This window comes from Zootoca vivipara, chromosome 5, assembly GCF_963506605.1.
Source record: "Zootoca vivipara chromosome 5, rZooViv1.1, whole genome shotgun sequence".
NCBI classification, from domain to species: domain Eukaryota; kingdom Metazoa; phylum Chordata; class Lepidosauria; order Squamata; family Lacertidae; genus Zootoca; species Zootoca vivipara.
In genome coordinates, this window is record NC_083280.1 from 32,405,906 (window position 1) to 32,418,971 (window position 13,066).

The window sequence follows — 13,066 nt, forward strand, 5'->3', positions numbered from 1 at the left end:
TCCCCACTCTCTCCCATCCTGGCCTTGGGGAAGAGGATGGGGGAACTACACACAAGGCAGGTGTGTTTTGCCGTGCTCTTGGCGCTGTTTGCCCCAAGTCCCTGGCTGCATACCAAAAATAGTGGTTGATTATGTGGGCGGGGTGGGGAGAGGAAGAAGCGAGTCAGCCCTAAAAACTTGAAAGTGATGCCGTATTTGACTAGTTTGTCATTATGAAACAATCATTAACAGAGACTAGAGGTCAACAGTTTCCATAGGTGGCAGAGGAAAATGTCAAGCAGAAAGACACAAAGCACAGGACTATGGGTGAGTGATCTAAGTTATCAAAAGACTATAACAAAATCCTGCATTGTTTAATTTTCTAGACAAGCATAAATTAACAAGACCAATATCTACTATGATACATTCATTTAAATTGGCCTTCATATCAACTGATCAGACTTTTCCTCTCTCAACTATATCAAATACAAGTTCAGTGGATTATTAACAGTGTGGGTCGATTTGAATTGTCAACTTGTTTTCCACTTTGAAATTCGTGTATTTCCCAAATAAAGCAGGTATACTAACTCAACAGCAACAGTTTTACAACCGAACCTCATGCTGAGTACCATGCAACTCTATACTGAACCAGTCTTCTTACTGGGTGGATATCCTCCCACAATGACTTCTAAGTACTTCATTGGGGATGATTATTTATTTACTGGGAGGGGGAGGGCAGCTCACTGCTGAGTCGCAGCCCAAAAGATAGTGTCAAAAGATGCTGTTTTATTGCATCAACCTATGGGAGGAAAACATTGGTTACTGATCTACTATTCCTTGTTAAGTTCCCTACAATGGGCTAAGATGGTTTTGAACCTTGTTATAGTAATGAGTTTGGGCAGTAAATATAGACATTTCTCTGTTAAGGGGGGAGGTTTTTAGCGCAATAAAGAGGTGGTTATTGAAATTGAGCATATGATTACTCCTTTCCTTTTAATCTCTTCCATGTTTACCTTTTAGTTTGACTGAAAATTGCCCGTATCTTCAAGACACTGATACCACAAATTCCTAAATTCCCTGGAACCCAAGTGCTTGAAGACATGGCTTCTCCATATGTCCACCAACAAAAGCAAAGGCCCTCCTTACATTAATACCATGGATGTCTAGGAGGATGTGAACACAAAGGCTTTCTCTGGTGTCTCTGGAATTCCCAGGAGAGGCCAGACAATTTCTACCCTAGCTCTGTTCAGATAAAAAATTGAATACATTTTTATTTGTAAATGAACTTGGAAAGGGGCAGGTACAGTTAGCCACTGTATTTTTATAACTGTCATATTCATTAATTACTGCATATGGGATATGGTTTCATTTCATTTTATATTGTCAGTCACACTGGGCACCTTTGGGATGAGAAAGGGCAGAGTGTAAATTTTACATATAAACATCTCATAACGGGATGGAGAGGCCCATGAAAACTAAGTTCTCAACAATAAGGGCATGTGACACTGAAAAGTGAGGGGTGTCATCTGAGAGGAAGAGGGAAGAGAACATTAAAACCTATCAGCTCTTCCTGAATCCTACACAAAGAGTCAGGTGCCTGCTAACTTTGTGATAAAAGGTAAAGGGACCCCTGACCGTTAGGTCCAGTCGCGGACGACTCTGGGGTTGCAGCGCTCATCTCGCTTTATTGGCTGAGGGAGCCGGCGTACAGCTTCCGGGTCATGTGGCCAGCATGACAAAGCCACTTCTGGCGAACCAGAACAGCACACGGAAATGCCATTTACCTTCCCGCTGTAAAAGGTAAAGGTAAAGGGACCCCTGACCATCTGTGTTTGGCTCTTGCTTTTTCTAGATGATGCTACTATGGTAAGGAAGGTGATTTAGTCAAAGCCTCCATTTAAGAACTGGCAATTTCTGCCTTCCTAAAGGATCATATTATGAAACCCCTGCTTTGTTTAGTCTGCTAGACTCATATACTTGCCACCATCTAGTTTACCTTTCTAGTCAAGGTGATGAATGGACTAGTGGTGGTAGTTACATTGCTCCCTTCCCTTCCTGATTAAACAGACTACACACTTCAGTAATATTCACCTCCTAAGGTCACTGAGACTCTGCAGGGAGCAAAAAGGGGTCAGAAACAGCCTAGGGGAGGAAAAGAAGTTCACAAGCTACAGTGCAAAAATAATAATAATACCTATGATCTCAAATATAAAAGGCATGAACATTTACTGAGTGCACCTCACAAACCTGCAGCCCAATACTCATATGTTTGTTAAAAACCCTTTATTAATATCCTTCCTCTTTTTTGCTTCCTTTTTTCCATCAATCCAGATTAATAAATGTTGGTTATATAGCGCTATTTCTTTACTTTATTTCATTTACATTCCTAAGAACTGGAGTTGGTGCCAACAGCCACTTTATAAGCTCATCAGGGACTCAATGTCTCAGAATCTGGGAAACCCTGGGCTAAACTTTAACTTTAAGATGATTAAAGCACACAGTGCATTTTTGCTGAAACTTGTTCCAGCAACCATGACTACTGCAGATCCTGCTAGACAACTGTAACACAGAGATATGTTTGAAAGCTGTCCAGAAGCTGAAATTATTGCCTAGTCCTCATTTGCTGGTGCTTTGGCACTCATCCATGTAAACTTAAGTGTAGAACGCAGCACCATACAAAACTATCATAAAAAATAAACTCTGATTTTTTTTTTCCTTTTTCAGCCATTGCAGGCTAAAACTTTTACAACAGACAATGTAGGTTTGCATAAAATTAAATCTTCCTACCCTCAGGATTGCAGAACTAAACTCTTCACACATGCTTGCCTTACTAGTTTCCCCCAACTTCTGCTACAAGTAATTATGGTAGATTAGGAGGACCTCATGCGAAATAAGAGTATGAGAAATCAGTTAATCCAACTACAATGAGTGGAGATCTAAAGGGATATATAGATCTATCAAATCTCATGGGAATGGCATTTTTTCTTAGCTGAGCGGACAATGAGTGGTAATTAAAGAATATAGGCAGTTTAAACCACTCTGGGTACTGGAAGGCTCTGACACAGTGTAAATTTAGATATAAGAGATGTTTCTGTTTGGCTCTATATGCGACATGCAAGGATAGTAAGATCACATCATGAGAGGCGGCTTTTTCAGTGGTGGCCACCAACTGATGGAATGTTTCCCCAAGGTTAGTTCCCACATTGTGGTACCACATTTACACTTAAGTGTATTAAACAACTTTAAACTAAATCATTTTTAAAAAGAATTTTAATCACACATAGACTAGATATAAAATATGTAAAAAAAAAATCTGTTTTAGAACAAAATGATTTTATGGTGTAACAATTGACACACATAGTTCTAGTTACAGGTAGGTAGCCGTGTTGGTCTGAGTCGAAGCAAAATTTAAAAATTTTAAATTTTTTTAAAAAATTTAAAAAATGAAAGGTCTTCTGGGAGGAAGACCTTTCATTGCCTACAGACAGCCACCCAATCTTAAACAACTCCTCACCCACAATAATACAACCACCAGACTTAACATGGAAACTGGTACCAGAGCCTGCAATAAACCCAGATGCCAACTTTGCTGCCACATACACCCCGACAACATCATTACTGGCCCCAACAACATCCAACATACCATCTCAGGACTATTTAATTGCTCATCTTCTAACATTGTGTATGCCATCAAATGCCAATAGTGCCCTTCAGCTCTTTATATTGGACAAACAGGCCAAACCCTACGCCAAAGGATAAATGGACATAAATCTGACATCAGGAACCACAAGACAGAGAAACCAGTAGGAGAACACTTCAGTCTCCCAGGACATTCTATACAAGATCTCAAAGCAGCTGTTTTATTACAGAAAATTTTCAGGAACAGACTGGAAAGAGAAGTCGCTGAATTGGAACTCATTACCAAGCTTAAAACCATGGAGCCACCTGGGATGAATAAAGACATTGGATTCTTATCTCATTACGCATGATCAAGCTTTCTTTAGCGCCTCAGCCCTTGCTTTTTCCCCCCAGGACCAATTGCAGTCATCAGCAGTCGTTAACAGCCATCTACAGGTTTACCACTCCCATCAGCCCATCACCCATTCCCATCACCCCCACCCCCACCCTCTGAATATACATAAGGGTTTGGTGGATTCTGTTTCAGTGTATCTGACGAAGTGTGCATGCACACAAAAGCTCATACCAAAATAAAAAACTTAGCTGGTCTTTAAGGTGCTACTGAAGGAATTTTTTTATTTTGAATTGACATACACTTAGATTTAGAACATATAATAAGAGAGGCAAAAAATATCTGAGACAATTTTCTTCAGACTGTGCAGAATAGAAAAACACTAAAGTTAAACAGCTATTCTAACAAGCACCCTGCAATCCCATCCTATGTTTACACAGAGGTACACACATGGAGTTCAAGGGGACACCCTATTAGCTATTATTTTTTCAGAACAGCAGAAGAATAAAAATTCTGCTTAGACAACCCAGTTAGCCTAGTAATTCTCAAAGAATCATCCCAGTAAAGATCTGCATTAAAGAATCAAAATTAGTATCACAATATACCCAATATAATTACTGTAAAAGACCATTTAGATAAAAGATACACGTGATCTGATGCTCTGTGCTAGTCGTTTCAGCCACCTGCTTGAAAGATTTAATTTAACAAGATTTTACTTGACATCCTACTCGCATCCTCCCACTACAAATTCTGTCTCCTCTAATCCTCCTTTCATAAATGTCAAAACAGGACATCAGTTTTACAGCTGCTTTTGAGTCTGTGTCAACACATGCAGCAGAATGACGAGAAATTAGGTGATGCTATTTTTAGCAGTAGTAGTATTAATTGCAATTATTTGTCACTTACTACATGAAATACCTCAAGGTGCCTTACATCAGAGGATACATAAAATACTGAGTATACATCAAAAAGGAAGATCAGAGAGGGAAGAAACACCATGGTAGCAGCAAAACTGGACACCTTCATCTGCCTCAGCTGAAATAAAACATGTCTCTCCCGTATCGGTCTCTACAGCCACAATAGGCACTATAACTCTCCAATAATTTGACTATACTCCTTAAGGTGCACTCCTCTACTGTCTCCCAAGACAGACAGATGCCGCCAACATCAAAAAGATATAAAGGCACTGACTAAAGATGTTTGACCTGCAATAACCTAAGAAGGACAAATACTACCCCACTCTGCTAAAAGATAACCTTCCGAACATGCTAGGGTATCATCATAATGTACAGCATCAATTTAGAGCTAAATGCCTGGGTAAACAAGAGCATAAAAAGCTGATCAAGATGGTTAAAGTTCCACACAAACTAAATTAGCCCATCAGGCAGAAAAGTTCAAACCTAGACCATTTCCTACCCTCTTAGATTTGTATCTACGGTCATACCTTGTTTTGCGACCGGGATCCGTTCCGGAGCCCCAGCCGCTAGCTGAAAAATACACAGGGCAAAGTGTTGCGTCTGTGCGCGCGGTGCAGTTTGTGCTTCTGCGCATGCTGCAAACCCAGAAGTAACCCGTTCCGGTACTTCCAGGTTTGCCGTGGACGTTCACCGGAATGGACATTAGATGAGGCAGAAATTTGCGGAGGTATTACTGTACAGTGAACTTTCAAGCAGGACAGCCATTCTAGTACTTCATTCTGCTGTACAGTTGAATGCAACCCAAATTAAGAACTCTTTGAACATAGGAATCCAACATATAATGGGAAAATTTTATCCCTCTCCCCAATGTAATAGCTAGAGACTGATCTCCCAATTTCAGCTTTCTTGGTTATTTCATTTTTCCAATCTTAAATTCAGTTCTACACATTTCTGCAGCAATTTGCAGATTTAAAAAAATCCTCATGAAAATTTATCAGCATTTTAGTGTAACGTTCTCCTAAACTCATTGTCATGAAGTGTACAGATTTTGGCAAAGCATTCCACCTCCCAATATAATGCCAGTTTGTATTTTCACCTTTATAGGCCTTTTTATACACACTTTATCCAAGTAGGTGCACTTTTGTACAATTGCTTAGCTGGAGAATTAACAGCATTGCAAAATTTGTAGAAGCATGCATTTCAAGGGATTACTGTGTTTTGGTTAATATATTGTTTTGGAAAGAGCAATTTGATAGTTCTGCCTTTAAATGCAAACTGAATCTAATTTCTCATTAATCCTTGGTGCAAGCACCCTATATTCAAAGACCTTTTTATATGGCGCATACTCAAAATAGCATGCACACACAAACCCATGTAGTCTGAAGTGGTACATTCTAGAATTCTACCTCCATAGTCCCTGTCTATGTGTAGAATGGCTCTCAGAAGCACCACTTGGCTGTACAGTATTCTTGGCTGTACTGTATTCTACTCATATTAAAGGTAAAGGGACCCCTGACCAACCCCGTGACCGACTCTGGGGTTGCGCGCTCATCTCGCATTATTGGCCAAGGGAGCCGGCGTATAGCTTCCAGGTCATGTGGCCAGCATGACAAAGCCGCTTCTGGCAAACCAGAGCAGCACATGGAAACGCCGTTTACCTTCCCGCTGTAGCGGTACCTATTTATCTACTTGCATTTTGACGTGCTTTCGAACTGCTAGGTTGGCAGGAGCTGGGACCAAGCAACGGGAGCTCACCCCATCACAGGGATTCGAACCACCGACCTTCTGATCAGCAAGCCCTAGGCTCAGTGGTTTAACCACAGCGCCACCTGGGTCCAGCACAATATTCTTTATGAATATCTAATTCATTTTTTAAAAGTCCTTCATTACTACATCCACTTAGTCCATCGATTTCTTCCACAGAAGACAAATATGTATTTTCAAAGGTGAAGCAAAGTTTTAAACTAAAGTAGGTGTCTGGTTAGATAAAAGCACATGCAGTCTCTGTGTAGTTTTTTTCCCTAAAAGAGATCAAGACAGCTGTACTGCATAACTTCATTTCAAATGAACTATAGAAGAACTTAAATTAACACTTACAGAAGCTTTTGCAAGTCAACGTGATGCACTCATAGAATTAAAGAATTGTGGAGTTGAGACCCTGAGGGTCATCTAGTCCAACCTCCCATCCAATTTGAAACCATTACCAGACCCTGCTTAGCTTTGCAAATGTGCTAGCAGTTTTAGTGCCGTGCCATGGCATAAGTGGCTCTTGGGACAATTAAAATATGAAATAGCGGGAGCTTTAATTGATAGGTACAGCACCCCCTGGCAAAGGAAAATTATGTTAGGCTCAGATGTATTTGTTGTTTATAAAGGAAGAGGGGAAACTTGAGTTCTGTATTTGCTGTTTCCCCAGGGAAGGGAAAGAGGCATTAAATCACCAAGTTACCACAATACACTCGTTTGAATTATCGTATTATATATCAAACTGACAAAAGGGTATGGGCAATAGCAACCCTCACCCAGCTCTCTACATGAAGTCGCTTCCTTCTTTCTATACACAGCAAAAGATGTGCAGCAGATGGTCCTAAAAACTGCTCACTAACTACACTGCTGGCTCAGGAGAACAGGGAGCTGCAAAACCCAGGTGTAAGAAGCAAATCGTCCGGGGTGTTTTTTGGTTTTTTTTAAAGGGACAAAAGCGCTGCAGAGCTCAGCTGAGCTAAGGAAGGTGTGTGAGAGAAAGATAAAAGGATGCAAAGGAGGCTTGCCAAATACTGGTCCCCCGGGTTTGAAGCCCACCTTCTGCAAACTGATGCCGTGCCAAGAAACCAAACACAATCGTCCCACTACTGGAAAGCGAACAATGAACTGAAAACGAAAGCACCCTCCCGAGCCAATTCATAGCGAGCATCTTTAAAGGACACGTTGGCTAAAAGGAGGACCGAAAGTATCAACGGGGAGGCTGCGGGAGAGTTTAAAACTGGAGAGGAGGAGGCGAGAGGGGGGGGGGGGAAGCAGAGACTTTGGACAGGCATGGGAATCTCGCCACGCAGCGTTAAGGAAAGGTTAGGGCAGCATGGGGCAGGCAACGGGCTTCAACTGGTGGGGCTAGGCGACGGAGAAACGCCGCCGTAGCCCCCATCTCTCTCTCTCTCTCCCCGCCCCACAACCTGTAGGAAAGGATCCTAAAGGGGAACGGAGCAGGAGAGATTTGGAGAGCAAAGGATCCTGAGAAGTGGCCGGGGGGGGAGACAGGGACGGGAGTCCCTGCCTAGAAAGCGACGGGGAGGGATTGGGGAGGGGGTTGTAAATCAGTTTGGAAGCAGCCTGAGCAGCCAGCGAGAACTCCGAGCTTCATGAGCGAGAGGAGGAGGCGCTGCCGCCACGCCGGAGCCGAAGAGGAGCAGCGACGGTGCGCGTGGACGCGGGTGGGGTGGGTTGTTTTGGGGGGGGGGTGCTGGGAGAAGCGCCGTTCCGCCTCTGGGCTGCTGGGGGGGGAGGCGCAGAAGAGACCTTGGGGAGGAGAAATTGGGAGGAGGTGACTGACAAGACCCCCTCCCCTTTCTTTCTCTGCGAGGAGCGAAAAGGGCTCCAAGGGGTGGGAATGGAGAGAACATGCAGCAGCAGCAGCGGCTCCAGCTCCTACCTGCCCAGCCAGCCCAGCCGGCGCAACCGTCTCTCTCTCTCAGCCCAGCCGCTCCTTCGCCCCTTCCTCGCTCTCTGCTGCCGCCGTCGCGGCGCGCGAACCAACTTGAGCCGACCGTGGCTCCGGCTCACTAGCTCGCTTTCTCTCTCGCTTTCTCGCTCGCTCTCCCTCCGCGCCGGAGCTCCGCCTCCCTCCTTTCATCCATTGGCCGCCCGGGAAGGCTTCCCCGGCAGCGCCACCTGCCGCCCGCCCGGCGCAACTGCGAGGACGGCGCGCGCGCCTGCGCTGTGAGAACACATCCTCCTCCCCCGCCCCCGCCCCCGCCCCCGCCCCCCCTTGCCGCTCTCCCGTCCGGCTTTCTCTTTCTCCCTCCTTTTCATCCCGGCCCGCTCCTGGGAGCGAGAGAAGAAAAAAACCTCTGGCTGGCGGTCGGGTGTTACGCGGTGACTGCTCCGCTCGGGCACACAGGTCCCTAAGCTAAGGTTCCTGGAGTAAGGGCGCGTCGCCCTAAGAGAGGCGGGTTTTCTTCTCAAAGACTTGCTTGGCTGCCCCGCAGTCTTCGCGCTGACGAAGCGGAGCCGTGGTAGAATCCATGGCTGTCAAGTTTCCTCTTTTCTCGCGAAGAAGCCTATTCAGCATAAGGGAATTTCCCTTTTAAAAAAGGGAGAACTTGACAGCTATGGTAGAATCGTAGAGGTGGAAGGGACCCCCGGGGGTCATCTAGTCCAACCCCCTGCAGTGCAGGAATATCCAGTACCACCCTGACTGGTGGCTAGCCAACCTCCGCTAAAAACAAACCTCCAGTGAAGAAGAGGTGAATTATAAATTGGTTGGTTGGTACACTCCACCATCTGCCCTGGCCGGACTCAAGTTGGCTTACAGAATACCAACATTGGAGGTAAAATATAGCCACCATGGCTAGTGGCCACTGATATCCTCATCCCCCATGAGCATAGCTGTCGAGTTTTCCCTTTTCTGGTGAGGAAGCCAATTCAGCATAAGGGAATTTCCATTTTTTTAAAAAGGGAGAACTTGACAGCTATGCCCATGAGAATGTCTAAACTGAAACTCTCTTAAACCACCCAAGCTGGCGAACATCACTACATCTTTAGAGCAATCTTTCCCATTGGTTTTTATTATTACTATTACTATTATTAATATTCTTATTAAATTTTTATTCACTTTTCTTTTTCTATCATTACATACATCTCATATCAATAATATTTATATTACAACACCTCTTCCCTCCCCTCCTGGGCTTCCCCCAACTTCCACTTCTCATTTGTTTCCCCTTATTTCATACTGCTGTTTCTTAAAACTCCACTATATCATTTCTTTATCGTTTTAAATGTTCTTTGTTAATAAAGATGTGAGTGTTCATTTAAATCCTGCCATCGAGTCAATAGTCTTCTTTCGTATCTGCAAATATATTATAAATGGCTCCTACTCTTTTTCAAAGTCACTGTTGTCTTTTTCTCGAAGTCTGTTCATCAATTTTGCCAGTTCTGCATAGTTCATCAATTTCTCTTGCCATTGTTCTTTAGTTGGCATTTCTCTGGTCTTCCACTTTTGTGCTATCGGAATTCTCGCTGCTGTAGTAGCCAGGGCCGTCTTAAGCATATCCGGCCCCGTGGTGCGAAGATCCCTCTGGCACACACACCCCTCCATTTCCCAGACCCAGAGTTGTTGACCTTTTTTAGGAAGGGGGAGTCCAGAGAGGAGCTTGCCCCATATTCCCTACAGGGGGCGGGCAGTCACGCGGTTTGGCCCAAAGACCAGCGAACTTCCCGCTCCTGAGTCTTTAGAGCCCAGCAGCAAGCCGAGGTTGACGTCGAAGGGGGAGCCCCCTGCTCTGGAGGGCGAACGGCTCTCCTCCTCTTTGGCTCACCTGCCGGGTGGGCGGGCTCTGGCCACGCTCTCCGCGGAGCCTTCATGGTCCAGGGCGCAGGCAGCGCTGAGCGCGGCAGCCAGGAGCTCCATGCGAGGCGGCAAAAGCGACAGCTTTAGAGTTGCAGAACCAGCGAGACTCCTGCCTAGAGTGGAGGCCATTGCTTGTTGCAGGTCCTTCCACCCCAGTGGACAAGCTGCTCCCAGAATTCCAGTTTAACTGTGCATTGCATAGCTGCCAAGTTATCCCTTTTTTAAAGGGATTTTCCCTTATGCTGAATAGGCTTCCTCGCGAGAAAAGGGAAAACTTGGCAGCTATGGTGCATTGTATGAAGTTTTTGTCTTTCCTGAATCCTGAATCTTCAGTATTCAGCTTCATTGGTTGATGCCCAGTCACCTGCCAAGAAGTGGTTAAGGGCTCATGCTTCCACTTTACCCACTGCTTTCCCCTGGGGAAAACTACTATTTGGCACTCCATCAGAGCAAACAGCAATTTGGTTCCCCCCCCCAAATTTTCATTTGTTCTGATCTATTGCTAAGGAGCAGTTTTTTTTCCCTTGGAAAGGAGCAGGGTAAGGGGGGGAATCATGCCCATGCCTTCTAGGCACAGCAGAAATGGAAGTGTGGGTGGGCCATAGGCTCACTGTCAATGTATTTGAAACATTTTTACTAGAATACTACTTGAAGTTGCATTCCATACAAGATGACATCTGTTTGCTTCTCTTGGGTTAAGGTTTGTGTTATCATTTAAATTTTTTTTAAAAAAATAGACTATGTTTATGGAACTGACACTGTGAAATTCCCAATCTGTTCCATCCCAATTAAGTCAGTTCAATTTCATTAACAGAATTCCTTTGTTCTGATGAAATATACTAGTGCATTTGTAGCTTACCCAAGCCACATTAATTTTCTTGGATAACTAGAGCTCACTGAGGATCTCCATTTGCAGCATAAGAAGTGTATGAAAAGATTTTCCTCAGTGCAATCTCCTATTTTCTGTGAAACACCCAGGACATTCGGGTGACCTAGGAGAAACAGAATTGCTGCCTACATGGCACTCTGTGACATATAGCATACATTCAAGCCATTAACTGAACCATCCTATGTACCAGGGTGGGGAACATTTTTTCCAAGGAGCCACATTCTCTTTGAGCAAGCTTCCCAATAGGTAGCTCCACGGCCCACAACACAGAGACTTGGGAGAGGGTCTAGGCCAGGATGAAGGAACCTGAGTTCACTGTGGCCTAGCTCCAATGCTGGGAGAAGCATGAAAAAGTGGACTTCTGCCAAGACTGTAGGGCTAATTTATCTGCCTGATATTCCAACTGTGGCTCACCTGTGTTCAGACCCCAGGCAGCATTCAGACAAGAGCCAGGTGGACAGAGAGGCATGGCATGGCAGATGTGGACCAATTGGAATTGAGCCTGTAATTCCATCGTGGCTGAGCACTTACTAGGGGACTTTGCTCATTTCTTTCTACAATCCCTGGAGCATGGCAGTTCCACATATTTTATGTACTAGCAGCATATCTCAAGTTATCAGGACATTTATCAAATACTCTGCCCCATTCAGCCAGCAGTATTGGGTTGCTCTTTAAGACATGAGGATAACCAATGGTCATGTAATGAGAAATGTAAGATCAATTTCATATAAAAATGTAAAATATCAGAGTCTGAATCCATACTTTCAGTACATTTCATATAATTTGCATAACGATTGAACAATCTAATTTTTGAAGGTAATAATGCAAAGAAAACCCCATGCATTCTGAACAACCCTTTTTGTATCACGAAAGGAAAAAAGAGGGAAACATACTGTGGCATTACTACAGACCTTGTTTTTTTTGCAAATTTGCCAAATGATTTGATGGACAGCAAACATCAATCAATTTTTAAAATTGGCAAATGTACTAGTGCAGTGATAGTTGTTTGGAGTCCTGCTAAAATCTGTATGAATACTAAATGTGTTCCTGACAGTCATCTCATTCCAATAGCAGAGAAAATCTGTATCAAGACATGGACTGGGTCAGGACATGTCAATTCAACAATACACCAGCTTCTTCTGGTTGGATGCCTTCATCCTATAATCAAAGATCCTTATGTAACTCATGCCCCTGGAGCAGGCATTATAAGCTTTTGGGGATTCTCTGGGCATGTTTCCAACCAGAGAAACTGTGAGCATCCTGCACACACTACAACTTACACATGTATCACAGGGCCATGTGCATGCGCACTTGCTCTCCCCACCTTGCAAATCACCAGCAAGATCATGATCTTTTTGGAGAGTTAAATTTCCCTTCCTGGCTGTAAACTTCAGGAAAATCAGAAACATACATGCCACCACCACAGCAACAATTAGTCTTTATATATATATATATATATGTATACGTATATGTATGTGTGTACTGTAGATAGAGATAGATAGATAGATAGATAGATAGATAGATAGATAGATAGATAGATAGATAGATAGATAGATATGACAGATAGATTGATTTCAGGCCTAAAAGCAGCAAGGACCAAGAACTAGATCCTTTTGGGAGCCTTTTTAGTGACTCATGGCCTGCATGAAAAACTAAGTGAACATCAAATGATTTAGATGTGCTTTCACAGATATAATCTATTAAATTTAATTTCCATAAGAATTGATAGTGTGGATGGGAAT

At 43.8% G+C, this 13,066-nt stretch overlaps 1 protein-coding gene across 1 annotated transcript in view; it reads right to left on the minus strand.

Annotated features, from left to right (window-relative positions):
• PXYLP1 (2-phosphoxylose phosphatase 1) overlaps positions 1-8,665 on the minus strand; it is a 63,405-nt gene extending 54,740 nt beyond the window's left edge. Inside the window, exon 1 of the mRNA XM_035133174.2 lies at positions 8,516-8,665. The gene's annotated coding sequence lies outside the window, so the exon portion shown is untranslated. The remainder of the gene's footprint in view (positions 1-8,515) is intronic.
• Between the last annotated feature and the right edge of the window lie 4,401 nt (positions 8,666-13,066).